General features: G+C 48.5%; 31 non-coding genes across 31 annotated transcripts; all 31 read right to left on the reverse strand.

Moving 5' to 3' along the window:
- Nucleotides 1–2,020: 2,020 nt before the first annotated feature.
- trnat-ugu lies at nt 2,021–2,102 on the reverse strand. Its single transcript has one exon. It is a non-coding gene; the product is annotated as a tRNA-Thr (tRNA).
- A 1,022-nt stretch (nt 2,103–3,124) lies between these two features.
- Nucleotides 3,125–3,206, reverse strand: trnas-aga. The gene has a single exon. It is a non-coding gene; the product is annotated as a tRNA-Ser (tRNA).
- Nucleotides 3,207–3,297: 91 nt separating this feature from the next.
- Nucleotides 3,298–3,380, reverse strand: trnal-cag. The gene has a single exon. It is a non-coding gene; the product is annotated as a tRNA-Leu (tRNA).
- Nucleotides 3,381–4,193: 813 nt separating this feature from the next.
- Nucleotides 4,194–4,275, reverse strand: trnas-uga. Its single transcript has one exon. It is a non-coding gene; the product is annotated as a tRNA-Ser (tRNA).
- Nucleotides 4,276–5,413: 1,138 nt separating this feature from the next.
- On the reverse strand, nt 5,414–5,495 carry trnas-aga. The gene has a single exon. It is a non-coding gene; the product is annotated as a tRNA-Ser (tRNA).
- Nucleotides 5,496–5,577: 82 nt separating this feature from the next.
- Nucleotides 5,578–5,660, reverse strand: trnal-cag. The gene has a single exon. It is a non-coding gene; the product is annotated as a tRNA-Leu (tRNA).
- Nucleotides 5,661–6,473: 813 nt separating this feature from the next.
- Nucleotides 6,474–6,555, reverse strand: trnas-uga. The gene has a single exon. It is a non-coding gene; the product is annotated as a tRNA-Ser (tRNA).
- Nucleotides 6,556–7,695: 1,140 nt separating this feature from the next.
- On the reverse strand, nt 7,696–7,777 carry trnas-aga. The gene has a single exon. It is a non-coding gene; the product is annotated as a tRNA-Ser (tRNA).
- Nucleotides 7,778–7,862: 85 nt separating this feature from the next.
- On the reverse strand, nt 7,863–7,944 carry trnal-cag. The gene has a single exon. It is a non-coding gene; the product is annotated as a tRNA-Leu (tRNA).
- An 823-nt stretch (nt 7,945–8,767) lies between these two features.
- trnas-uga lies at nt 8,768–8,849 on the reverse strand. The gene has a single exon. It is a non-coding gene; the product is annotated as a tRNA-Ser (tRNA).
- Nucleotides 8,850–9,982: 1,133 nt separating this feature from the next.
- trnas-aga lies at nt 9,983–10,064 on the reverse strand. The gene has a single exon. It is a non-coding gene; the product is annotated as a tRNA-Ser (tRNA).
- An 89-nt stretch (nt 10,065–10,153) lies between these two features.
- On the reverse strand, nt 10,154–10,236 carry trnal-cag. Its single transcript has one exon. It is a non-coding gene; the product is annotated as a tRNA-Leu (tRNA).
- An 825-nt stretch (nt 10,237–11,061) lies between these two features.
- On the reverse strand, nt 11,062–11,143 carry trnas-uga. The gene has a single exon. It is a non-coding gene; the product is annotated as a tRNA-Ser (tRNA).
- A 1,139-nt stretch (nt 11,144–12,282) lies between these two features.
- On the reverse strand, nt 12,283–12,364 carry trnas-aga. Its single transcript has one exon. It is a non-coding gene; the product is annotated as a tRNA-Ser (tRNA).
- An 82-nt stretch (nt 12,365–12,446) lies between these two features.
- On the reverse strand, nt 12,447–12,529 carry trnal-cag. Its single transcript has one exon. It is a non-coding gene; the product is annotated as a tRNA-Leu (tRNA).
- Nucleotides 12,530–13,360: 831 nt separating this feature from the next.
- On the reverse strand, nt 13,361–13,442 carry trnas-uga. The gene has a single exon. It is a non-coding gene; the product is annotated as a tRNA-Ser (tRNA).
- Nucleotides 13,443–14,583: 1,141 nt separating this feature from the next.
- Nucleotides 14,584–14,665, reverse strand: trnas-aga. Its single transcript has one exon. It is a non-coding gene; the product is annotated as a tRNA-Ser (tRNA).
- A 91-nt stretch (nt 14,666–14,756) lies between these two features.
- On the reverse strand, nt 14,757–14,839 carry trnal-cag. Its single transcript has one exon. It is a non-coding gene; the product is annotated as a tRNA-Leu (tRNA).
- Nucleotides 14,840–15,664: 825 nt separating this feature from the next.
- Nucleotides 15,665–15,746, reverse strand: trnas-uga. Its single transcript has one exon. It is a non-coding gene; the product is annotated as a tRNA-Ser (tRNA).
- A 1,140-nt stretch (nt 15,747–16,886) lies between these two features.
- trnas-aga lies at nt 16,887–16,968 on the reverse strand. Its single transcript has one exon. It is a non-coding gene; the product is annotated as a tRNA-Ser (tRNA).
- Nucleotides 16,969–17,059: 91 nt separating this feature from the next.
- Nucleotides 17,060–17,142, reverse strand: trnal-cag. Its single transcript has one exon. It is a non-coding gene; the product is annotated as a tRNA-Leu (tRNA).
- An 825-nt stretch (nt 17,143–17,967) lies between these two features.
- trnas-uga lies at nt 17,968–18,049 on the reverse strand. Its single transcript has one exon. It is a non-coding gene; the product is annotated as a tRNA-Ser (tRNA).
- A 1,140-nt stretch (nt 18,050–19,189) lies between these two features.
- trnas-aga lies at nt 19,190–19,271 on the reverse strand. Its single transcript has one exon. It is a non-coding gene; the product is annotated as a tRNA-Ser (tRNA).
- Nucleotides 19,272–19,362: 91 nt separating this feature from the next.
- Nucleotides 19,363–19,445, reverse strand: trnal-cag. Its single transcript has one exon. It is a non-coding gene; the product is annotated as a tRNA-Leu (tRNA).
- An 825-nt stretch (nt 19,446–20,270) lies between these two features.
- trnas-uga lies at nt 20,271–20,352 on the reverse strand. Its single transcript has one exon. It is a non-coding gene; the product is annotated as a tRNA-Ser (tRNA).
- A 1,140-nt stretch (nt 20,353–21,492) lies between these two features.
- Nucleotides 21,493–21,574, reverse strand: trnas-aga. Its single transcript has one exon. It is a non-coding gene; the product is annotated as a tRNA-Ser (tRNA).
- A 91-nt stretch (nt 21,575–21,665) lies between these two features.
- trnal-cag lies at nt 21,666–21,748 on the reverse strand. The gene has a single exon. It is a non-coding gene; the product is annotated as a tRNA-Leu (tRNA).
- An 825-nt stretch (nt 21,749–22,573) lies between these two features.
- On the reverse strand, nt 22,574–22,655 carry trnas-uga. The gene has a single exon. It is a non-coding gene; the product is annotated as a tRNA-Ser (tRNA).
- A 1,140-nt stretch (nt 22,656–23,795) lies between these two features.
- trnas-aga lies at nt 23,796–23,877 on the reverse strand. Its single transcript has one exon. It is a non-coding gene; the product is annotated as a tRNA-Ser (tRNA).
- A 91-nt stretch (nt 23,878–23,968) lies between these two features.
- trnal-cag lies at nt 23,969–24,051 on the reverse strand. Its single transcript has one exon. It is a non-coding gene; the product is annotated as a tRNA-Leu (tRNA).
- An 825-nt stretch (nt 24,052–24,876) lies between these two features.
- Nucleotides 24,877–24,958, reverse strand: trnas-uga. The gene has a single exon. It is a non-coding gene; the product is annotated as a tRNA-Ser (tRNA).
- Nucleotides 24,959–25,103: the final 145 nt, after the last annotated feature.

Genomic DNA, 25,103 nt, shown 5'->3' on the forward strand with positions numbered 1-25,103 from the left:
CACCAGGAACTAACAGAAACTTTTGGTGGTTTCTATGATTTTTTTTTTCAGAATGAAATGTTATACTGCAATTGCCCATTAATATGATTTTTTTCTGTCAGGTTATCTGCTTCGAGATTGCTCTCTCTACTCCTAAAACATTATTAAATCTGGATATAAATTGCTTTATTATTTAAATCTCAGTCAGTTAAGAATCTTTTAATTATTCTGGACATATCCAAGATTTTTTTGTGCTGCCCTGCTTTAAATTTGAAGTTAATAATAAGCAGGGCACCTAATAAGCAGGGTACTGGCACTGTCTGGACAGCAGAGTCTCTTGCGGTCTTCAAATGCAGACTGAAGACACATCTCTTTTTACAGCACTTAAGTGAGCACTGAGTTAAGTATTTAGCGTATTGTACTGCACTTATTGAAATGTATTGCAATGCGCTGTGTTTACTTCTGTTGCTTTTTCTGTAGGTATCAACATGGGCTTTTGTTTCTAGCAGTGTCTGAGGTCAGGACTAGCTTTCTCTCTAACCTATTAACCAAAGATACTTTCTCTAGATAGACAACACCCTTTTTGGAAGTCTCTCTGGATAAGAGCATCTGCTAAATGCTGTGAATGTAAATGTAAATGACTCCTTTTGAACTGTTCAACATGTTTTCAATTAAATAAATCCTATTTGGACCTCACTAGGTCAGCAGGTAGCTAATAGGCTAACAGTCTGGTTCAGTAATACTGCGTAACAGGCTTCAAATTCAGATCTTTCCAGAAGGAGCCATGGTAAAACTGCATTTAGAATAAAGCATAGATCGTATGCATGTTACAAGCTTCATATGCCTTATGTTTAAGCTAGAATTGGCATCAAATGTAATTACACATTTCAACACCTTCTAGCTTGGCGCAAACAACACTACACATTCCCATAGGGATGTAATAAAGTCTTATAAAGTGAACTATAAGGTTTCTGCATTAAACATTGCTATGCTTCACACCTGCATGTGGTTCACAGCATGGACAATTTCTCCATGTTTTAGGACACGGTACACATCATGAGTCATGAATATTATATAAAACTTGTCACCTCATGCCTTAAAAATTCAAATGATGTATTGTACATCATTCAAGTATTTGCCACTTGAGTGCATCATTAATTGATTCTTGAAATAAAACTGAGGCTAACTGGTGCCTACAAAGCAGGAGAAGACTATACAAAGATATCTAAGCACTTTCAGTTCATAATTTCCACTGAAATGTCCTTAAGAAATAGCAGTTAGGGGGAAATATCAAAGTCAAGGAAAGATCTGGAAGACCACAGCGAGAAAGATGCTGCTGGCCAGATAGGCAAAGCAATGCCCCATATGACAATGGACCTACAGGAGTAAAGTAACTGCATTAATATTTGCACTGAACACAAGCTTTGGTCACGCATTTCATTAGGTTTTGAAATCTGAAGTATATTAGGAACCAGTGAGGGCATGTAAGGACAGCTGAAAGTGTTCTTATAAAGAATTTTTAACCAAGTAGTTGATGTTGATCAGGTTCTCTTTTATGTCAGGTATGACCTTTTGGCATAATAGAGAAAAATGTATGAAATGTTCATTGCTCTAATACTGGTTGTTTTGGATTTAGATGTACTAGATGTTAATCATGAAAACCCTACCATTCACTTTGTGAACTATATCTACTGAAGGTCTTCACATTTGGAGAAGTTTGTAACATGCAGATCTTTAGCTAAAGTTGCTTCCAGAGGTAATTTTAAACTCTTTAGTGAATGATTCAACAGAGGATAGGCACTTGGCACTTCAGCACTCGGAGGCCCTGCTCTGTGACTTTATGCGGTCTACGACATTAAGGCTAAGCTGTTGTCATCACAGCGTTGGTGAAAGGCATTGGGATCCGTAGCTGTTGCAGAAAGGCCTTCTCTGACAGGAGACAGCTGTATGACTCAACCGTTTTTTCAAGGATCATGTGAATGATTATGATTTTACTTTGTTGTCACGTTCAGCCACTCTGCCAGATAAATGAAAACCCCTACGTAGTTGGCAGCATTTGAACCTGCACGGGGAAACCCCAACAGATTACAAGTCCATCGCCTTAACCACTTGGCCACGACTACGAGCTGGTCTCTCTAACCGGGCTGCATCTGAAATTGCAAGTCGGTCATGGACATTTACATAATGCAACAAGGCAAAAGTTGAGCACGAGGTGTTTGAAAAGTACATCAGATGCAGGCTTTGAGCCTTTTCTTCTTTGAGAAATGAATCTGAGAATTACGCCATATGGACAAAAGTATTGGAACACCTACACATTACACTTCCAGGTAATTTTATGACATGTCATTCTAAATCCATAGGTATTAGAATGGAGTTAGTCCCCCGCCGTTGCAGCTCTAACAGCTTACACTCTTTTGGGAGGGCTTTTTACAAGATTTAGGAGTGTGTCTGTGGAAAATTTGCCCATTCATCCAGAAGAGCATTTGGAGGGCAGAAACTGATGTTGGACTAGAGGGCCTGGCTTGCAATCTCAGGGCTGAGGTCAGGGCTCTGTGTGGGCCAGTCAAGTTCTTCCACACCAAACTCACCCAACCATGCCTTTATGGAGCTTGCTTTGTGCACTGGGGCACATTCATGCAGACCTAGCAGGACAGAAATTTCACAAACTGACTTGTAACAGAGAAGGCATCCTATGACAGTGCCACGTTTAAAGTCACTGAGCTCATCAGCACGACCCATTCTCCTGCCAGTGTTTGTCTATGGAGACTGCAAGGCTATGTGCTTAATTAGATCTACTTGTTAGCAATGGGCGTGGCTGAAACACCTGCATTCAATAATTGGGGGGGGGAGGATGTCCCACTACTTTTGTCCATATAGTGTACGAAAGAATGCCCGCATTGGTGCAGGGAACACATCCTGGGCTGAGGCTTCCACATTCGCGGCAGTGTTAGAGAAGCGCTAAGAGACAGAAAGCATGCTTGGATTTTGGTAGGACCGCTGAAGGAGTCATCTATTTGGAGCAGTTCCTTTGGTGCGAATGAGTGTGTTTTCTACTCTTTCAGTTTTACTTAGGCGGACTTTGTCCATGACTTGGTCCAATTGTGAAGCAGGAAGAGCCGTGCCGCCAGACAAACGAAAAGCAGGTCGTAGTCGGCAGGATTCGAACCTGCGCGGGGAGACCCCAATGGATTTCTAGTCCATCGCCTTAACCACTCAGCCACGACTACCGAGCACCGCAGCGCCCGAAACCGCACAAGTCAGCCATAGCCATTCGTAAGACAAAGAAGCGAAATTGGAGCACAAGGCGGTTGAAAAGCATGTCAGAAGTGGGATTCGAACCCACGCCTCCAGGGGAGACTGCGACCTGAACGCAGCGCCTTAGACCGCTCGGCCATCCTGACCACTTGTCAAAAACTGTACGTGGCGCAGGAGACGCTTGTATGTTTTGGTCCCAACCTTAAACGAGATCCAATCCCCCTGTATTGTAGCTCTAAAGGCTTTAGAAGCAGGTGGTTTGTTAGCATGCCGCTAAAGCGGCTACGGCTGTGCCGTACTTGCAAGATAGTCTTTTTTAACCAGAGGCAGCTGGAGTACTTATCATTGGTTACCAGTTTGTGTGTTGTAAGTGACGGCCTTACTTTTATCTCTCACTTTGGCAGTCAGTCTTTCGCCAGGACCACGATCACGTGCAACGCAGGCACAACCCTTCTGCCGTAAACATTTCCTTCAGCTGAGTGTTTCACCGTCAGGGCGGTGTTAGTGACTGAGAGCATGCTCAAAGACAAGTTCTTTGGTCCAGTCCTCACGGGACACAACACTGCAGACTTCAGCACACTGCCTCATTAAGCACAGCTGATTCAACTCATCAGCAAGGCCTTCACGAACCGAGTTCAGAGCATTGGATGAAGGTAAAGGCTGATCTCTGTAGCACTTTGGCCCAGAAGGTCCCCAGTTTGACATGCCTTGTTTCTGTGATAGCGGCACAAAGGCCTTGTCATCACAGCGTTGGTCACCGTGCCTTTCAATGGGCCTTGGGATCCGTCGCTGTTGCGGAAAGGCCTTCTCTGACAGGAGACGGCTGTAGTACTCAAGCGTTTTTTCAAGGATCACGTGAATGATTAAGATTTGACTTTTTTGTCAGGCAGCCTTTCGCCTTGGCGGGGTTCGGTCATGAAGCAGGTACAGCCCCGCTGCCAGATAAACGAAAACCCCTACGTAGTCGGCAGGATTCGAACCTGCGCGGGGAAACCCCAATGGATTTCAAGTCCATCGCCTTAACCACTCGGCCACGACTACCAGCCGTTCTTTGTAACCGGGTGCCTGCATCTGAAATTGCACAAGTCGGTCATGGACATTTATTTAGAGCAACTATGCAAAAGTCGAGCACGAGGTTTGTGAAAAGCACGTCAGATGTGGGCTTTGAACCCACACCTTCGTGATGCAGCCTTTTCTTCTTTGAGAACTGAATCTGAGAATTACGCCATATGGACAAATGTATTGGAACACCTACACATTACACTTCCAGGAGCTTTTATGACATGTCGTTCTAAATCCATAGGTATTAATATGGAGTTAGTCCCCCCTTTGCAGCTCTAACAGCTTACACTCTTTTGGGAGGGCTTTTTACAAGATTTGGGAGTGTGTCTGTGGAAAATTTGCCCATTCATCCAGAAGAGCACTTGTGAGGTCAGACACTGATGTTGGACTAGAGGGCCTGGCTTACAATCTCCATTCTAGTTCATCCCAAAGGTGTTCAATGGGGTTGAGGTCAGGGCTCTGTGTGGGCCAGTCAAGTTCTTCCACACCAAACTCACCCAACCATGGCTTTATGGAGCTTGCTTTGTGCACTGGGGCACATTCTTCCACACCAAACTCACCCAACCATGCCTTTATGGAGCTTGCTTTGTGCACTGGGGCACATTCATGCAGACCTAGCAGGACAGAAATTTCACAAACTGACTTGTAACAGAGAAGGCATTCTATGACAGTGCCATGTTTAAAGTCATTGAGCTCATCAGCACGACCCATTCTCCTGCCAGTGTTTGTCTATGGAGACTGCAAGGCTATGTGCTTAATTAGATCTACTTGTTAGCAATGGGCGTGGCTGAAACACCTGCATTCAATAATTGGGGGGGGGAGGATGTCCCACTACCTTTGTCCATATAGTGTACGAAAGAATGCCCGCATTGGTGCAGGGAACACATCCTGGGCTGAGGCTTCCACATTCGCGGCAGTGTTAGAGAAGCGCTAAGAGACAGAAAGCATGCTTGGATTTTGGTAGGACCGCTGAAGGAGTCATCTATTTGGAGCAGTTCCTTTGGTGCGAATGAGTGTGTTTTCTACTCTTTCAGTTTTACTTAGGCGGACTTTGTCCATGACTTGGTCCAATTGTGAAGCAGGAAGAGCCGTGCCGCCAGACAAACGAAAAGCAGGTCGTAGTCGGCAGGATTCGAACCTGCGCGGGGAGACCCCAATGGATTTCTAGTCCATCGCCTTAACCACTCGGCCACGACTACCGAGCACCACGGCGCCCGAAACCGCACAAGTCAGCCATAGCCATTCGTAAGACAAAGAAGCGAAATTGGCGGTTGAAAAGCATGTCAGAAGTGGGATTCGAACCCACGCCTCCAGGGGAGACTGCGACCTGAACGCAGCGCCTTAGACCGCTCGGCCATCCTGACCACTTGTCAAAAACTGTACGTGGCGCAGGAGACGCTTGTATGTTTTGGTCCCAACCTTAAACGAGATCCAATCCCCCTGTATTGTAGCTCTAAAGGCTTTAGAAGCAGGTGGTTTGTTAGCATGCCGCTAAAGCGGCTACGGCTGTGCCGTACTTGCAAGATAGTCTTTTTTAACCAGAGGCAGCTGGAGTACTTATCATTGGTTACCAGTTTGTGTGTTGTAAGTGACGGCCTTACTTTTATCTCTCACTTTGGCAGTCAGTCTTTCGCCAGGACCACGATCACGTGCAACGCAGGCACAACCCTTCTGCCGTAAACATTTCCTTCAGCTGAGTGTTTCACCGTCAGGGCGGTGTTAGTGACTGAGAGCATGCTCAAACACAAGTTCTTTGGTCCAGTCCTCACGGGACACAACACTGCAGACTTCAGCACACTGCCTCATTAAGCACAGCTGATTCAACTCATCAGCAAGGCCTTCACGAACCGAGTTCAGAGCATTGGATGAAGGTAAAGGCTGATCTCTGTAGCACTTTGGCCCAGAAGGTCCCCAGTTTGACATGCCTTGTTTCTGTGATAGCGGCACAAAGGCCTTGTCATCACAGCGTTGGTCACCGTGCCTTTCAATGGGCCTTGGGATCCGTCGCTGTTGCGGAAAGGCCTTCTCTGACAGGAGACGGCTGTAGTACTCAAGCGTTTTTTCAAGGATCACGTGAATGATTAAGATTTGACTTTTTTGTCAGGCAGCCTTTCGCCTTGGCGGGGTTCGGTCATGAAGCAGGTACAGCCCCGCTGCCAGATAAACGAAAACCCCTACGTAGTCGGCAGGATTCGAACCTGCGCGGGGAAACCCCAATGGATTTCAAGTCCATCGCCTTAACCACTCGGCCACGACTACCAGCCGTTCTTTGTAACCGGGTGCCTGCATCTGAAATTGCACAAGTCGGTCATGGACATTTATTTAGAGCACTATGCAAAAGTCGAGCACGAGGTTTGTGAAAAGCACGTCAGATGTGGGCTTTGAACCCACACCTTCGTGATGCAGCCTTTTCTTCTTTGAGAACTGAATCTGAGAATTACGCCATATGGACAAATGTATTGGAACACCTACACATTACACTTCCAGGAGCTTTTATGACATGTCGTTCTAAATCCATAGGTATTAATATGGAGTTAGTCCCCCCTTTGCAGCTCTAACAGCTTACACTCTTTTGGGAGGGCTTTTTACAAGATTTGGGAGTGTGTCTGTGGAAAATTTGCCCATTCATCCAGAAGAGCACTTGTGAGGTCAGACACTGATGTTGGACTAGAGGGCCTGGCTTACAATCTCCATTCTAGTTCATCCCAAAGGTGTTCAATGGGGTTGAGGTCAGGGCTCTGTGTGGGCCAGTCAAGTTCTTCCACACCAAACTCACCCAACCATGGCTTTATGGAGCTTGCTTTGTGCACTGGGGCACAATTCTTCCACACCAAACTCACCCAACCATGCCTTTATGGAGCTTGCTTTGTGCACTGGGGCACATTCATGCAGACCTAGCAGGACAGAAATTTCACAAACTGACTTGTAACAGAGAAGGCATCCTATGACAGTGCCATGTTTAAAGTCACTGAGCTCATCAGCACGACCCATTCTCCTGCCAGTGTTTGTCTATGGAGACTGCAAGGCTATGTGCTTAATTAGATCTACTTGTTAGCAATGGGCGTGGCTGAAACACCTGCATTCAATAATTGGGGGGGGGTGAGGATGTCCCACTACTTTTGTCCATATAGTGTACGAAAGAATGCCCGCATTGGTGCAGGGAACACATCCTGGGCTGAGGCTTCCACATTCGCGGCAGTGTTAGAGAAGCGCTAAGTGACAGAAAGCATGCTTGGATTTTGGTAGGACCGCTGAAGGAGTCATCTATTTGGAGCAGTTCCTTTGGTGCGAATGAGTGTGTTTTCTACTCTTTCAGTTTTACTTAGGCGGACTTTGTCCATGACTTGGTCCAATTGTGAAGCAGGAAGAGCCGTGCCGCCAGACAAACGAAAAGCAGGTCGTAGTCGGCAGGATTCGAACCTGCGCGGGGAGACCCCAATGGATTTCTAGTCCATCGCCTTAACCACTCGGCCACGACTACCGAGCACCACGGCGCCCGAAACCGCACAAGTCAGCCATAGCCATTCGTAAGACAAAGAAGCGAAATTGGACGGCGTTGAAAAGCATGTCAGAAGTGGGATTCGAACCCACGCCTCCAGGGAGACTGCGACCTGAACGCAGCGCCTTAGACCGCTCGGCCATCCTGACCACTTGTCAAAAACTGTACGTGGCGCAGGAGACGCTTGTATGTTTTGGTCCCAACCTTAAACGAGATCCAATCCCCCTGTATTGTAGCTCTAAAGGCTTTAGAAGCAGGTGGTTTGTTAGCATGCCGCTAAAGCGGCTACGGCTGTGCCGTACTTGCAAGATAGTCTTTTTTAACCAGAGGCAGCTGGAGTACTTATCATTGGTTACCAGTTTGTGTGTTGTAAGTGACGGCCTTACTTTTATCTCTCACTTTGGCAGTCAGTCTTTCGCCAGGACCACGATCACGTGCAACGCAGGCACAACCCTTCTGCCGTAAACATTTCCTTCAGCTGAGTGTTTCACCGTCAGGGCGGTGTTAGTGACTGAGAGCATGCTCAAAGACAAGTTCTTTGGTCCAGTCCTCACGGGACACAACACTGCAGACTTCAGCACACTGCCTCATTAAGCACAGCTGATTCAACTCATCAGCAAGGCCTTCACGAACCGAGTTCAGAGCGTAAATGATGAAGGTATGAAGGTAAAGGCTGATCTCTGTAGCACTTTGGCCCAGAAGGTCCCCAGTTTGACATGCCTTGTTTCTGTGATAGCGGCACAAAGGCCTTGTCATCACAGCGTTGGTCACCGTGCCTTTCAATGGGCCTTGGGATCCGTCGCTGTTGCGGAAAGGCCTTCTCTGACAGGAGACGGCTGTAGTACTCAAGCGTTTTTTCAAGGATCACGTGAATGATTAAGATTTGACTTTTTTGTCAGGCAGCCTTTCGCCTTGGCGGGGTTCGGTCATGAAGCAGGTACAGCCCCGCTGCCAGATAAACGAAAACCCCTACGTAGTCGGCAGGATTCGAACCTGCGCGGGGAAACCCCAATGGATTTCAAGTCCATCGCCTTAACCACTCGGCCACGACTACCAGGCGTTCTTTGTAACCGGGTGCCTGCATCTGAAATTGCACAAGTCGGTCATGGACATTTATTTAGAGCAACTATGCAAAAGTCGAGCACGAGGTTTGTGAAAAGCACGTCAGATGTGGGCTTTGAACCCACACCTTCGTGATGCAGCCTTTTCTTCTTTTGAGAACTGAATCTGAGAATTACGCCATATGGACAAATGTATTGGAACACCTACACATTACACTTCCAGGAGCTTTTATGACATGTCGTTCTAAATCCATAGGTATTAATATGGAGTTAGTCCCCCCTTTGCAGCTCTAACAGCTTACACTCTTTTGGGAGGGCTTTTTACAAGATTTGGGAGTGTGTCTGTGGAAAATTTGCCCATTCATCCAGAAGAGCACTTGTGAGGTCAGACACTGATGTTGGACTAGAGGGCCTGGCTTACAATCTCCATTCTAGTTCATCCCAAAGGTGTTCAATGGGGTTGAGGTCAGGGCTCTGTGTGGGCCAGTCAAGTTCTTCCACACCAAACTCACCCAACCATGGCTTTATGGAGCTTGCTTTGTGCACTGGGGCACAATTCTTCCACACCAAACTCACCCAACCATGCCTTTATGGAGCTTGCTTTGTGCACTGGGGCACATTCATGCAGACCTAGCAGGACAGAAATTTCACAAACTGACTTGTAACAGAGAAGGCATTCTATGACAGTGCCATGTTTAAAGTCATTGAGCTCATCAGCACGACCCATTCTCCTGCCAGTGTTTGTCTATGGAGACTGCAAGGCTATGTGCTTAATTAGATCTACTTGTTAGCAATGGGCGTGGCTGAAACACCTGCATTCAATAATTGTGAGGATGTCCCACTACTTTTGTCCATATAGTGTACGAAAGAATGCCCGCATTGGTGCAGGGAACACATCCTGGGCTGAGGCTTCCACATTCGCGGCAGTGTTAGAGAAGCGCTAAGAGACAGAAAGCATGCTTGGATTTGGTAGGACCGCTGAAGGAGTCATCTATTTGGAGCAGTTCCTTTGGTGCGAATGAGTGTGTTTTCTACTCTTTCAGTTTTACTTAGGCGGACTTTGTCCATGACTTGGTCCAATTGTGAAGCAGGAAGAGCCGTGCCGCCAGACAAACGAAAAGCAGGTCGTAGTCGGCAGGATTCGAACCTGCGCGGGGAGACCCCAATGGATTTCTAGTCCATCGCCTTAACCACTCGGCCACGACTACCGAGCACCACGGCGCCCGAAACCGCACAAGTCAGCCATAGCCATTCGTAAGACAAAGAAGCGAAATTGGAGCACAGGCGTTGAAAAGCATGTCAGAAGTGGGATTCGAACCCACGCCTCCAGGGGAGACTGCGACCTGAACGCAGCGCCTTAGACCGCTCGGCCATCCTGACCACTTGTCAAAAACTGTACGTGGCGCAGGAGACGCTTGTATGTTTTGGTCCCAACCTTAAACGAGATCCAATCCCCCTGTATTGTAGCTCTAAAGGCTTTAGAAGCAGGTGGTTTGTTAGCATGCCGCTAAAGCGGCTACGGCTGTGCCGTACTTGCAAGATAGTCTTTTTTAACCAGAGGCAGCTGGAGTACTTATCATTGGTTACCAGTTTGTGTGTTGTAAGTGACGGCCTTACTTTTATCTCTCACTTTGGCAGTCAGTCTTTCGCCAGGACCACGATCACGTGCAACGCAGGCACAACCCTTCTGCCGTAAACATTTCCTTCAGCTGAGTGTTTCACCGTCAGGGCGGTGTTAGTGACTTGGTAAGTGACTGAGAGCATGCTCAAAGACAAGTTCTTTGGTCCAGTCCTCACGGGACACAACACTGCAGACTTCAGCACACTGCCTCATTAAGCACAGCTGATTCAACTCATCAGCAAGGCCTTCACGAACCGAGTTCAGAGCGTTGGATGAAGGTAAAGGCTGATCTCTGTAGCACTTTGGCCCAGAAGGTCCCCAGTTTGACATGCCTTGTTTCTGTGATAGCGGCACAAAGGCCTTGTCATCACAGCGTTGGTCACCGTGCCTTTCAATGGGCCTTGGGATCCGTCGCTGTTGCGGAAAGGCCTTCTCTGACAGGAGACGGCTGTAGTACTCAAGCGTTTTTTCAAGGATCACGTGAATGATTAAGATTTGACTTTTTTGTCAGGCAGCCTTTCGCCTTGGCGGGGTTCGGTCATGAAGCAGGTACAGCCCCGCTGCCAGATAAACGAAAACCCCTACGTAGTCGGCAGGATTCGAACCTGCGCGGGGAAACCCCAATGGATTTCAAGTCCATCGCCTTAACCACTCGGCCACGACTACCAGCCGTTCTTTGTAACCGGGTGCCTGCATCTGAAATTGCACAAGTCGGTCATGGACATTTATTTAGAGCAACTATGCAAAAGTCGAGCACGAGGTTTGTGAAAAGCACGTCAGATGTGGGCTTTGAACCCACACCTTCGTGATGCAGCCTTTTCTTCTTTGAGAACTGAATCTGAGAATTACGCCATATGGACAAATGTATTGGAACACCTACACATTACACTTCCAGGAGCTTTTATGACATGTCGTTCTAAATCCATAGGTATTAATATGGAGTTAGTCCCCCCTTTGCAGCTCTAACAGCTTACACTCTTTTGGGAGGGCTTTTTACAAGATTTGGGAGTGTGTCTGTGGAAAATTTGCCCATTCATCCAGAAGAGCACTTGTGAGGTCAGACACTGATGTTGGACTAGAGGGCCTGGCTTACAATCTCCATTCTAGTTCATCCCAAAGGTGTTCAATGGGGTTGAGGTCAGGGCTCTGTGTGGGCCAGTCAAGTTCTTCCACACCAAACTCACCCAACCATGGCTTTATGGAGCTTGCTTTGTGCACTGGGGCACAATTCTTCCACACCAAACTCACCCAACCATGCCTTTATGGAGCTTGCTTTGTGCACTGGGGCACATTCATGCAGACCTAGCAGGACAGAAATTTCACAAACTGACTTGTAACAGAGAAGGCATCCTATGACAGTGCCATGTTTAAAGTCACTGAGCTCATCAGCACGACCCATTCTCCTGCCAGTGTTTGTCTATGGAGATTGCAAGGCTATGTGCTTAATTAGATCTACTTGTTAACAATGGGCGTGGCTGAAACACCTGCATTCAATAATTGGGGGGGGGAGGATGTCCCACTACCTTTGTCCATATAGTGTACGAAAGAATGCCCGCATTGGTGCAGGGAACACATCCTGGGCTGAGGCTTCCACATTCGCGGCAGTGTTAGAGAAGCGCTAAGTGACAGAAAGCATGCTTGGATTTTGGTAGGACCGCTGAAGGAGTCATCTATTTGGAGCAGTTCCTTTGGTGCGAATGAGTGTGTTTTCTACTCTTTCAGTTTTACTTAGGCGGACTTTGTCCATGACTTGGTCCAATTGTGAAGCAGGAAGAGCCGTGCCGCCAGACAAACGAAAAGCAGGTCGTAGTCGGCAGGATTCGAACCTGCGCGGGGAGACCCCAATGGATTTCTAGTCCATCGCCTTAACCACTCGGCCACGACTACCGAGCACCACGGCGCCCGAAACCGCACAAGTCAGCCATAGCCATTCGTAAGACAAAGAAGCGAAATTGGCGGTTGAAAAGCATGTCAGAAGTGGGATTCGAACCCACGCCTCCAGGGGAGACTGCGACCTGAACGCAGCGCCTTAGACCGCTCGGCCATCCTGACCACTTGTCAAAAACTGTACGTGGCGCAGGAGACGCTTGTATGTTTTGGTCCCAACCTTAAACGAGATCCAATCCCCCTGTATTGTAGCTCTAAAGGCTTTAGAAGCAGGTGGTTTGTTAGCATGCCGCTAAAGCGGCTACGGCTGTGCCGTACTTGCAAGATAGTCTTTTTTAACCAGAGGCAGCTGGAGTACTTATCATTGGTTACCAGTTTGTGTGTTGTAAGTGACGGCCTTACTTTTATCTCTCACTTTGGCAGTCAGTCTTTCGCCAGGACCACGATCACGTGCAACGCAGGCACAACCCTTCTGCCGTAAACATTTCCTTCAGCTGAGTGTTTCACCGTCAGGGCGGGTTAGTGCTGGTAGTGACTGAGAGCATGCTCAAAGACAAGTTCTTTGGTCCAGTCCTCACGGGACACAACACTGCAGACTTCAGCACACTGCCTCATTAAGCACAGCTGATTCAACTCATCAGCAAGGCCTTCACGAACCGAGTTCAGAGCGTAAATGATGAAGGTATGAAGGTAAAGGCTGATCTCTGTAGCACTTTGGCCCAGAAGGTCCCCAGTTTGACATGCCTTGTTTCTGTGATAGCGGCACAAAGGCCTTGTCATCACAGCGTTGGTCACCGTGCCTTTCAATGGGCCTTGGGATCCGTCGCTGTTGCGGAAAGGCCTTCTCTGACAGGAGACGGCTGTAGTACTCAAGCGTTTTTTCAAGGATCACGTGAATGATTAAGATTTGACTTTTTTGTCAGGCAGCCTTTCGCCTTGGCGGGGTTCGGTCATGAAGCAGGTACAGCCCCGCTGCCAGATAAACGAAAACCCCTACGTAGTCGGCAGGATTCGAACCTGCGCGGGGAAACCCCAATGGATTTCAAGTCCATCGCCTTAACCACTCGGCCACGACTACCAGCCGTTCTTTGTAACCGGGTGCCTGCATCTGAAATTGCACAAGTCGGTCATGGACATTTATTTAGAGCAACTATGCAAAAGTCGAGCACGAGGTTTGTGAAAAGCACGTCAGATGTGGGCTTTGAACCCACACCTTCGTGATGCAGCCTTTTCTTCTTTGAGAACTGAATCTGAGAATTACGCCATATGGACAAATGTATTGGAACACCTACACATTACACTTCCAGGAGCTTTTATGACATGTCGTTCTAAATCCATAGGTATTAATATGGAGTTAGTCCCCCCTTTGCAGCTCTAACAGCTTACACTCTTTTGGGAGGGCTTTTTACAAGATTTGGGAGTGTGTCTGTGGAAAATTTGCCCATTCATCCAGAAGAGCACTTGTGAGGTCAGACACTGATGTTGGACTAGAGGGCCTGGCTTACAATCTCCATTCTAGTTCATCCCAAAGGTGTTCAATGGGGTTGAGGTCAGGGCTCTGTGTGGGCCAGTCAAGTTCTTCCACACCAAACTCACCCAACCATGGCTTTATGGAGCTTGCTTTGTGCACTGGGGCACAATTCTTCCACACCAAACTCACCCAACCATGCCTTTATGGAGCTTGCTTTGTGCACTGGGGCACATTCATGCAGACCTAGCAGGACAGAAATTTCACAAACTGACTTGTAACAGAGAAGGCATCCTATGACAGTGCCATGTTTAAAGTCACTGAGCTCATCAGCACGACCCATTCTCCTGCCAGTGTTTGTCTATGGAGATTGCAAGGCTATGTGCTTAATTAGATCTACTTGTTAGCAATGGGCGTGGCTGAAACACCTGCATTCAATAATTGGGGGGGGGGAGGATGTCCCACTACCTTTTGTCCATATAGTGTACGAAAGAATGCCCGCATTGGTGCAGGGAACACATCCTGGGCTGAGGCTTCCACATTCGCGGCAGTGTTAGAGAAGCGCTAAGTGACAGAAAGCATGCTTGGATTTTGGTAGGACCGCTGAAGGAGTCATCTATTTGGAGCAGTTCCTTTGGTGCGAATGAGTGTGTTTTCTACTCTTTCAGTTTTACTTAGGCGGACTTTGTCCATGACTTGGTCCAATTGTGAAGCAGGAAGAGCCGTGCCGCCAGACAAACGAAAAGCAGGTCGTAGTCGGCAGGATTCGAACCTGCGCGGGGAGACCCCAATGGATTTCTAGTCCATCGCCTTAACCACTCGGCCACGACTACCGAGCACCACGGCGCCCGAAACCGCACAAGTCAGCCATAGCCATTCGTAAGACAAAGAAGCGAAATTGGAGCACAAGGCGGTTGAAAAGCATGTCAGAAGTGGGATTCGAACCCACGCCTCCAGGGGAGACTGCGACCTGAACGCAGCGCCTTAGACCGCTCGGCCATCCTGACCACTTGTCAAAAACTGTACGTGGCGCAGGAGACGCTTGTATGTTTTGGTCCCAACCTTAAACGAGATCCAATCCCCCTGTATTGTAGCTCTAAAGGCTTTAGAAGCAGGTGGTTTGTTAGCATGCCGCTAAAGCGGCTACGGCTGTGCCGTACTTGCAAGATAGTCTTTTTTAACCAGAGGCAGCTGGAGTACTTATCATTGGTTACCAGTTTGTGTGTTGTAAGTGACGGCCTTACTTTTATCTCTCACTTTGGCAGTCAGTCTTTCGCCAGGACCACGATCACGTGCAACGCAGGCACAACCCTTCTGCCGTAAACATTTCCTTCAGCTGAGTGTTTCACCGTCAGGGCGGTGTTAGTGACTTGGTAAGTGACTGAGAGCATGCTCAAAGACAAGTTCTTTGGTCCAGTCCTCACGGGACACAACACTGCAGACTTCAGCACACTGCCTCATTAAGCACAGCTGATTCAACTCATCAGCAAGGCCTTCACGAACCGAGTTCAGAGCGTTGGATGAAGGTAAAGGCTGATCTCTGTAGCACTTTGGCCCAGAAGGTCCCCAGTTTGACATGCCTTGTTTCTGTGATAGCGGCACAAAGGCCTTGTCATCACAGCGTTGGTCACCGTGCCTTTCAATGGGCCTTGGGATCCGTCGCTGTTGCGGAAAGGCCTTCTCTGACAGGAGACGGCTGTAGTACTCAAGCGTTTTTTCAAGGATCACGTGAATGATTAAGATTTGACTTTTTTGTCAGGCAGCCTTTCGCCTTGGCGGGGTTCGGTCATGAAGCAGGTACAGCCCCGCTGCCAGATAAACGAAAACCCCTACGTAGTCGGCAGGATTCGAACCTGCGCGGGGAAACCCCAATGGATTTCAAGTCCATCGCCTTAACCACTCGGCCACGACTACCAGCCGTTCTTTGTAACCGGGTGCCTGCATCTGAAATTGCACAAGTCGGTCATGGACATTTATTTAGAGCAACTATGCAAAAGTCGAGCACGAGGTTTGTGAAAAGCACGTCAGATGTGGGCTTTGAACCCACACCTTCGTGATGCAGCCTTTTCTTCTTTGAGAACTGAATCTGAGAATTACGCCATATGGACAAATGTATTGGAACACCTACACATTACACTTCCAGGAGCTTTTATGACATGTCGTTCTAAATCCATAGGTATTAATATGGAGTTAGTCCCCCCTTTGCAGCTCTAACAGCTTACACTCTTTTGGGAGGGCTTTTTACAAGATTTGGGAGTGTGTCTGTGGAAAATTTGCCCATTCATCCAGAAGAGCACTTGTGAGGTCAGACACTGATGTTGGACTAGAGGGCCTGGCTTACAATCTCCATTCTAGTTCATCCCAAAGGTGTTCAATGGGGTTGAGGTCAGGGCTCTGTGTGGGCCAGTCAAGTTCTTCCACACCAAACTCACCCAACCATGGCTTTATGGAGCTTGCTTTGTGCACTGGGGCACAATTCTTCCACACCAAACTCACCCAACCATGCCTTTATGGAGCTTGCTTTGTGCACTGGGGCACATTCATGCAGACCTAGCAGGACAGAAATTTCACAAACTGACTTGTAACAGAGAAGGCATCCTATGACAGTGCCATGTTTAAAGTCACTGAGCTCATCAGCACGACCCATTCTCCTGCCAGTGTTTGTCTATGGAGATTGCAAGGCTATGTGCTTAATTAGATCTACTTGTTAGCAATGGGCGTGGCTGAAACACCTGCATTCAATAATTGGGGGGGGGGAGGATGTCCCACTACCTTTGTCCATATAGTGTACGAAAGAATGCCCGCATTGGTGCAGGGAACACATCCTGGGCTGAGGCTTCCACATTCGCGGCAGTGTTAGAGAAGCGCTAAGTGACAGAAAGCATGCTTGGATTTTGGTAGGACCGCTGAAGGAGTCATCTATTTGGAGCAGTTCCTTTGGTGCGAATGAGTGTGTTTTCTACTCTTTCAGTTTTACTTAGGCGGACTTTGTCCATGACTTGGTCCAATTGTGAAGCAGGAAGAGCCGTGCCGCCAGACAAACGAAAAGCAGGTCGTAGTCGGCAGGATTCGAACCTGCGCGGGGAGACCCCAATGGATTTCTAGTCCATCGCCTTAACCACTCGGCCACGACTACCGAGCACCACGGCGCCCGAAACCGCACAAGTCAGCCATAGCCATTCGTAAGACAAAGAAGCGAAATTGGAGCACAAGGCGGTTGAAAAGCATGTCAGAAGTGGGATTCGAACCCACGCCTCCAGGGGAGACTGCGACCTGAACGCAGCGCCTTAGACCGCTCGGCCATCCTGACCACTTGTCAAAAACTGTACGTGGCGCAGGAGACGCTTGTATGTTTTGGTCCCAACCTTAAACGAGATCCAATCCCCCTGTATTGTAGCTCTAAAGGCTTTAGAAGCAGGTGGTTTGTTAGCATGCCGCTAAAGCGGCTACGGCTGTGCCGTACTTGCAAGATAGTCTTTTTTAACCAGAGGCAGCTGGAGTACTTATCATTGGTTACCAGTTTGTGTGTTGTAAGTGACGGCCTTACTTTTATCTCTCACTTTGGCAGTCAGTCTTTCGCCAGGACCACGATCACGTGCAACGCAGGCACAACCCTTCTGCCGTAAACATTTCCTTCAGCTGAGTGTTTCACCGTCAGGGCGGTGTTAGTGACTTGGTAAGTGACTGAGAGCATGCTCAAAGACAAGTTCTTTGGTCCAGTCCTCACGGGACACAACACTGCAGACTTCAGCACACTGCCTCATTAAGCACAGCTGATTCAACTCATCAGCAAGGCCTTCACGAACCGAGTTCAGAGCATTGGATGAAGGTAAAGGCTGATCTCTGTAGCACTTTGGCCCAGAAGGTCCCCAGTTTGACATGCCTTGTTTCTGTGATAGCGGCACAAAGGCCTTGTCATCACAGCGTTGGTCACCGTGCCTTTCAATGGGCCTTGGGATCCGTCGCTGTTGCGGAAAGGCCTTCTCTGACAGGAGACGGCTGTAGTACTCAAGCGTTTTTTCAAGGATCACGTGAATGATTAAGATTTGACTTTTTTGTCAGGCAGCCTTTCGCCTTGGCGGGGTTCGGTCATGAAGCAGGTACAGCCCCGCTGCCAGATAAACGAAAACCCCTACGTAGTCGGCAGGATTCGAACCTGCGCGGGGAAACCCCAATGGATTTCAAGTCCATCGCCTTAACCACTCGGCCACGACTACCAGCCGTTCTTTGTAACCGGGTGCCTGCATCTGAAATTGCACAAGTCGGTCATGGACATTTATTTAGAGCAACTATGCAAAAGTCGAGCACGAGGTTTGTGAAAAGCACGTCAGATGTGGGCTTTGAACCCACACCTTCGTGATGCAGCCTTTTCTTCTTTGAGAACTGAATCTGAGAATTACGCCATATGGACAAATGTATTGGAACACCTACACATTACACTTCCAGGAGCTTTTATGACATGTCGTTCTAAATCCATAGGTATTAATATGGAGTTAGTCCCCCCTTTGCAGCTCTAACAGCTTACACTCTTTTGGGAGGGCTTTTTACAAGATTTGGGAGTGTGTCTGTGGAAAATTTGCCCATTCATCCAGAAGAGCACTTGTGAGGTCAGACACTGATGTTGGACTAGAGGGCCTGGCTTACAATCTCCATTCTAGTTCATCCCAAAGGTGTTCAATGGGGTTGAGGTCAGGGCTCTGTGTGGGCCAGTCAAGTTCTTCCACACCAAACTCACCCAACCATGGCTTTATGGAGCTTGCTTTGTGCACTGGGGCACAATTCTTCCACACCAAACTCACCCAACCATGCCTTTATGGAGCTTGCTTTGTGCACTGGGGCACATTCATGCAGACCTAGCAGGACAGAAATTTCACAAACTGACTTGTAACAGAGAAGGCATCCTATGACAGTGCCATGTTTAAAGTCACTGAGCTCATCAGCACGACCCATTCTCCTGCCAGTGTTTGTCTATGGAGATTGCAAGGCTATGTGCTTAATTAGATCTACTTGTTAACAATGGGCGTGGCTGAAACACCTGCATTCAATAATTGGGGGGGGGGAGGATGTCCCACTACCTTTGTCCATATAGTGTACGAAAGAATGCCCGCATTGGTGCAGGGAACACATCCTGGGCTGAGGCTTCCACATTCGCGGCAGTGTTAGAGAAGCGCTAAGTGACAGAAAGCATGCTTGGATTTTGGTAGGACCGCTGAAGGAGTCATCTATTTGGAGCAGTTCCTTTGGTGCGAATGAGTGTGTTTTCTACTCTTTCAGTTTTACTTAGGCGGACTTTGTCCATGACTTGGTCCAATTGTGAAGCAGGAAGAGCCGTGCCGCCAGACAAACGAAAAGCAGGTCGTAGTCGGCAGGATTCGAACCTGCGCGGGGAGACCCCAATGGATTTCTAGTCCATCGCCTTAACCACTCGGCCACGACTACCGAGCACCACGGCGCCCGAAACCGCACAAGTCAGCCATAGCCATTCGTAAGACAAAGAAGCGAAATTGGAGCACAAGGCGGTTGAAAAGCATGTCAGAAGTGGGATTCGAACCCACGCCTCCAGGGGAGACTGCGACCTGAACGCAGCGCCTTAGACCGCTCGGCCATCCTGACCACTTGTCAAAAACTGTACGTGGCGCAGGAGACGCTTGTATGTTTTGGTCCCAACCTTAAACGAGATCCAATCCCCCTGTATTGTAGCTCTAAAGGCTTTAGAAGCAGGTGGTTTGTTAGCATGCCGCTAAAGCGGCTACGGCTGTGCCGTACTTGCAAGATAGTCTTTTTTAACCAGAGGCAGCTGGAGTACTTATCATTGGTTACCAGTTTGTGTGTTGTAAGTGACGGCCTTACTTTTATCTCTCACTTTGGCAGTCAGTCTTTCGCCAGGACCACGATCACGTGCAACGCAGGCACAACCCTTCTGCCGTAAACATTTCCTTCAGCTGAGTGTTTCACCGTCAGGGCGGTGTTAGTGACTTGGTAAGTGACTGAGAGCATGCTCAAAGACAAGTTCTTTGGTCCAGTCCTCACGGGACACAACACTGCAGACTTCAGCACACTGCCTCATTAAGCACAGCTGATTCAACTCATCAGCAAGGCCTTCACGAACCGAGTTCAGAGCATTGGATGAAGGTAAAGGCTGATCTCTGTAGCACTTTGGCCCAGAAGGTCCCCAGTTTGACATGCCTTGTTTCTGTGATAGCGGCACAAAGGCCTTGTCATCACAGCGTTGGTCACCGTGCCTTTCAATGGGCCTTGGGATCCGTCGCTGTTGCGGAAAGGCCTTCTCTGACAGGAGACGGCTGTAGTACTCAAGCGTTTTTTCAAGGATCACGTGAATGATTAAGATTTGACTTTTTTGTCAGGCAGCCTTTCGCCTTGGCGGGGTTCGGTCATGAAGCAGGTACAGCCCCGCTGCCAGATAAACGAAAACCCCTACGTAGTCGGCAGGATTCGAACCTGCGCGGGGAAACCCCAATGGATTTCAAGTCCATCGCCTTAACCACTCGGCCACGACTACCAGCCGTTCTTTGTAACCGGGTGCCTGCATCTGAAATTGCACAAGTCGGTCATGGACATTTATTTAGAGCAACTATGCAAAAGTCGAGCACGAGGTTTGTGAAAAGCACGTCAGATGTGGGCTTTGAACCCACACCTTCGTGATGCAGCCTTTTCTTCTTTGAGAACTGAATCTGAGAATTACGCCATATGGACAAATGTATTGGAACACCTACACATTACACTTCCAGGAGCTTTTATGACATGTCGTTCTAAATCCATAGGTATTAATATGGAGTTAGTCCCCCCTTTGCAGCTCTAACAGCTTACACTCTTTTGGGAGGGCTTTTTACAAGATTTGGGAGTGTGTCTGTGGAAAATTTGCCCATTCATCCAGAAGAGCACTTGTGAGGTCAGACACTGATGTTGGACTAGAGGGCCTGGCTTACAATCTCCATTCTAGTTCATCCCAAAGGTGTTCAATGGGGTTGAGGTCAGGGCTCTGTGTGGGCCAGTCAAGTTCTTCCACACCAAACTCACCCAACCATGGCTTTATGGAGCTTGCTTTGTGCACTGGGGCACAATTCTTCCACACCAAACTCACCCAACCATGCCTTTATGGAGCTTGCTTTGTGCACTGGGGCACATTCATGCAGACCTAGCAGGACAGAAATTTCACAAACTGACTTGTAACAGAGAAGGCATCCTATGACAGTGCCATGTTTAAAGTCACTGAGCTCATCAGCACGACCCATTCTCCTGCCAGTGTTTGTCTATGGAGATTGCAAGGCTATGTGCTTAATTAGATCTACTTGTTAACAATGGGCGTGGCTGAAACACCTGCATTCAATAATTGGGGGGGGGGAGGATGTCCCACTACCTTTGTCCATATAGTGTACGAAAGAATGCCCGCATTGGTGCAGGGAACACATCCTGGGCTGAGGCTTCCACATTCGCGGCAGTGTTAGAGAAGCGCTAAGTGACAGAAAGCATGCTTGGATTTTGGTAGGACCGCTGAAGGAGTCATCTATTTGGAGCAGTTCCTTTGGTGCGAATGAGTGTGTTTTCTACTCTTTCAGTTTTACTTAGGCGGACTTTGTCCATGACTTGGTCCAATTGTGAAGCAGGAAGAGCCGTGCCGCCAGACAAACGAAAAGCAGGTCGTAGTCGGCAGGATTCGAACCTGCGCGGGGAGACCCCAATGGATTTCTAGTCCATCGCCTTAACCACTCGGCCACGACTACCGAGCACCACGGCGCCCGAAACCGCACAAGTCAGCCATAGCCATTCGTAAGACAAAGAAGCGAAATTGGAGCACAAGGCGGTTGAAAAGCATGTCAGAAGTGGGATTCGAACCCACGCCTCCAGGGGAGACTGCGACCTGAACGCAGCGCCTTAGACCGCTCGGCCATCCTGACCACTTGTCAAAAACTGTACGTGGCGCAGGAGACGCTTGTATGTTTTGGTCCCAACCTTAAACGAGATCCAATCCCCCTGTATTGTAGCTCTAAAGGCTTTAGAAGCAGGTGGTTTGTTAGCATGCCGCTAAAGCGGCTACGGCTGTGCCGTACTTGCAAGATAGTCTTTTTTAACCAGAGGCAGCTGGAGTACTTATCATTGGTTACCAGTTTGTGTGTTGTAAGTGACGGCCTTACTTTTATCTCTCACTTTGGCAGTCAGTCTTTCGCCAGGACCACGATCACGTGCAACGCAGGCACAACCCTTCTGCCGTAAACATTTCCTTCAGCTGAGTGTTTCACCGTCAGGGCGGTGTTAGTGACTTGGTAAGTGACTGAGAGCATGCTCAAAGACAAGTTCTTTGGTCCAGTCCTCACGGGACACAACACTGCAGACTTCAGCACACTGCCTCATTAAGCACAGCTGATTCAACTCATCAGCAAGGCCTTCACGAACCGAGTTCAGAGCATTGGATGAAGGTAAAGGCTGATCTCTGTAGCACTTTGGCCCAGAAGGTCCCCAGTTTGACATGCCTTGTTTCTGTGATAGCGGCACAAAGGCCTTGTCATCACAGCGTTGGTCACCGTGCCTTTCAATGGGCCTTGGGATCCGTCGCTGTTGCGGAAAGGCCTTCTCTGACAGGAGACGGCTGTAGTACTCAAGCGTTTTTTCAAGGATCACGTGAATGATTAAGATTTGACTTTTTTGTCAGGCAGCCTTTCGCCTTGGCGGGGTTCGGTCATGAAGCAGGTACAGCCCCGCTGCCAGATAAACGAAAACCCCTACGTAGTCGGCAGGATTCGAACCTGCGCGGGGAAACCCCAATGGATTTCAAGTCCATCGCCTTAACCACTCGGCCACGACTACCAGCCGTTCTTTGTAACCGGGTGCCTGCATCTGAAATTGCACAAGTCGGTCATGGACATTTATTTAGAGCAACTATGCAAAAGTCGAGCACGAGGTTTGTGAAAAGCACGTCAGATGTGGGCTTTGAACCCACACCTTCGTGATGCAGCCTTTTCTTCTTTGAGAACTGAATCTGAGAATTACGCCATATGGACAAATGTATTGGAACACCTACACATTACACTTCCAGGAGCTTTTATGACATGTCGTTCTAAATCCATAGGTATTAATATGGAGTTAGTCCCCCCTTTGCAGCTCTAACAGCTTACACTCTTTTGGGAGGGCTTTTTACAAGATTTGGGAGTGTGTCTGTGGAAAATTTGCCCATTCATCCAGAAGAGCACTTGTGAGGTCAGACACTGATGTTGGACTAGAGGGCCTGGCTTACAATCTCCATTCTAGTTCATCCCAAAGGTGTTCAATGGGGTTGAGGTCAGGGCTCTGTGTGGGCCAGTCAAGTTCTTCCACACCAAACTCACCCAACCATGGCTTTATGGAGCTTGCTTTGTGCACTGGGGCACAATTCTTCCACACCAAACTCACCCAACCATGCCTTTATGGAGCTTGCTTTGTGCACTGGGGCACATTCATGCAGACCTAGCAGGACAGAAATTTCACAAACTGACTTGTAACAGAGAAGGCATCCTATGACAGTGCCATGTTTAAAGTCACTGAGCTCATCAGCACGACCCATTCTCCTGCCAGTGTTTGTCTATGGAGATTGCAAGGCTATGTGCTTAATTAGATCTACTTGTTAACAATGGGCGTGGCTGAAACACCTGCATTCAATAATTGGGGGGGGGGAGGATGTCCCACTACCTTTGTCCATATAGTGTACGAAAGAATGCCCGCATTGGTGCAGGGAACACATCCTGGGCTGAGGCTTCCACATTCGCGGCAGTGTTAGAGAAGCGCTAAGTGACAGAAAGCATGCTTGGATTTTGGTAGGACCGCTGAAGGAGTCATCTATTTGGAGCAGTTCCTTTGGTGCGAATGAGTGTGTTTTCTACTCTTTCAGTTTTACTTAGGCGGACTTTGTCCATGACTTGGTCCAATTGTGAAGCAGGAAGAGCCGTGCCGCCAGACAAACGAAAAGCAGGTCGTAGTCGGCAGGATTCGAACCTGCGCGGGGAGACCCCAATGGATTTCTAGTCCATCGCCTTAACCACTCGGCCACGACTACCGAGCACCACGGCGCCCGAAACCGCACAAGTCAGCCATAGCCATTCGTAAGACAAAGAAGCGAAATTGGAGCACAAGGCGGTTGAAAAGCATGTCAGAAGTGGGATTCGAACCCACGCCTCCAGGGGAGACTGCGACCTGAACGCAGCGCCTTAGACCGCTCGGCCATCCTGACCACTTGTCAAAAACTGTACGTGGCGCAGGAGACGCTTGTATGTTTTGGTCCCAACCTTAAACGAGATCCAATCCCCCTGTATTGTAGCTCTAAAGGCTTTAGAAGCAGGTGGTTTGTTAGCATGCCGCTAAAGCGGCTACGGCTGTGCCGTACTTGCAAGATAGTCTTTTTTAACCAGAGGCAGCTGGAGTACTTATCATTGGTTACCAGTTTGTGTGTTGTAAGTGACGGCCTTACTTTTATCTCTCACTTTGGCAGTCAGTCTTTCGCCAGGACCACGATCACGTGCAACGCAGGCACAACCCTTCTGCCGTAAACATTTCCTTCAGCTGAGTGTTTCACCGTCAGGGCGGTGTTAGTGACTTGGTAAGTGACTGAGAGCATGCTCAAAGACAAGTTCTTTGGTCCAGTCCTCACGGGACACAACACTGCAGACTTCAGCACACTGCCTCATTAAGCACAGCTGATTCAACTCATCAGCAAGGCCTTCACGAACCGAGTTCAGAGCATTGGATGAAGGTAAAGGCTGATCTCTGTAGCACTTTGGCCCAGAAGGTCCCCAGTTTGACATGCCTTGTTTCTGTGATAGCGGCACAAAGGCCTTGTCATCACAGCGTTGGTCACCGTGCCTTTCAATGGGCCTTGGGATCCGTCGCTGTTGCGGAAAGGCCTTCTCTGACAGGAGACGGCTGTAGTACTCAAGCGTTTTTTCAAGGATCACGTGAATGATTAAGATTTGACTTTTTTGTCAGGCAGCCTTTCGCCTTGGCGGGGTTCGGTCATGAAGCAGGTACAGCCCCGCTGCCAGATAAACGAAAACCCCTACGTAGTCGGCAGGATTCGAACCTGCGCGGGGAAACCCCAATGGATTTCAAGTCCATCGCCTTAACCACTCGGCCACGACTACCAGCCGTTCTTTGTAACCGGGTGCCTGCATCTGAAATTGCACAAGTCGGTCATGGACATTTATTTAGAGCAACTATGCAAAAGTCGAGCACGAGGTTTGTGAAAAGCACGTCAGATGTGGGCTTTGAACCCACACCTTCGTGATG

This window comes from Colossoma macropomum, unplaced genomic scaffold (assembly GCF_904425465.1).
Source record: "Colossoma macropomum unplaced genomic scaffold, Colossoma_macropomum, whole genome shotgun sequence".
NCBI classification, from domain to species: Eukaryota; Metazoa; Chordata; class Actinopteri; order Characiformes; family Serrasalmidae; genus Colossoma; species Colossoma macropomum.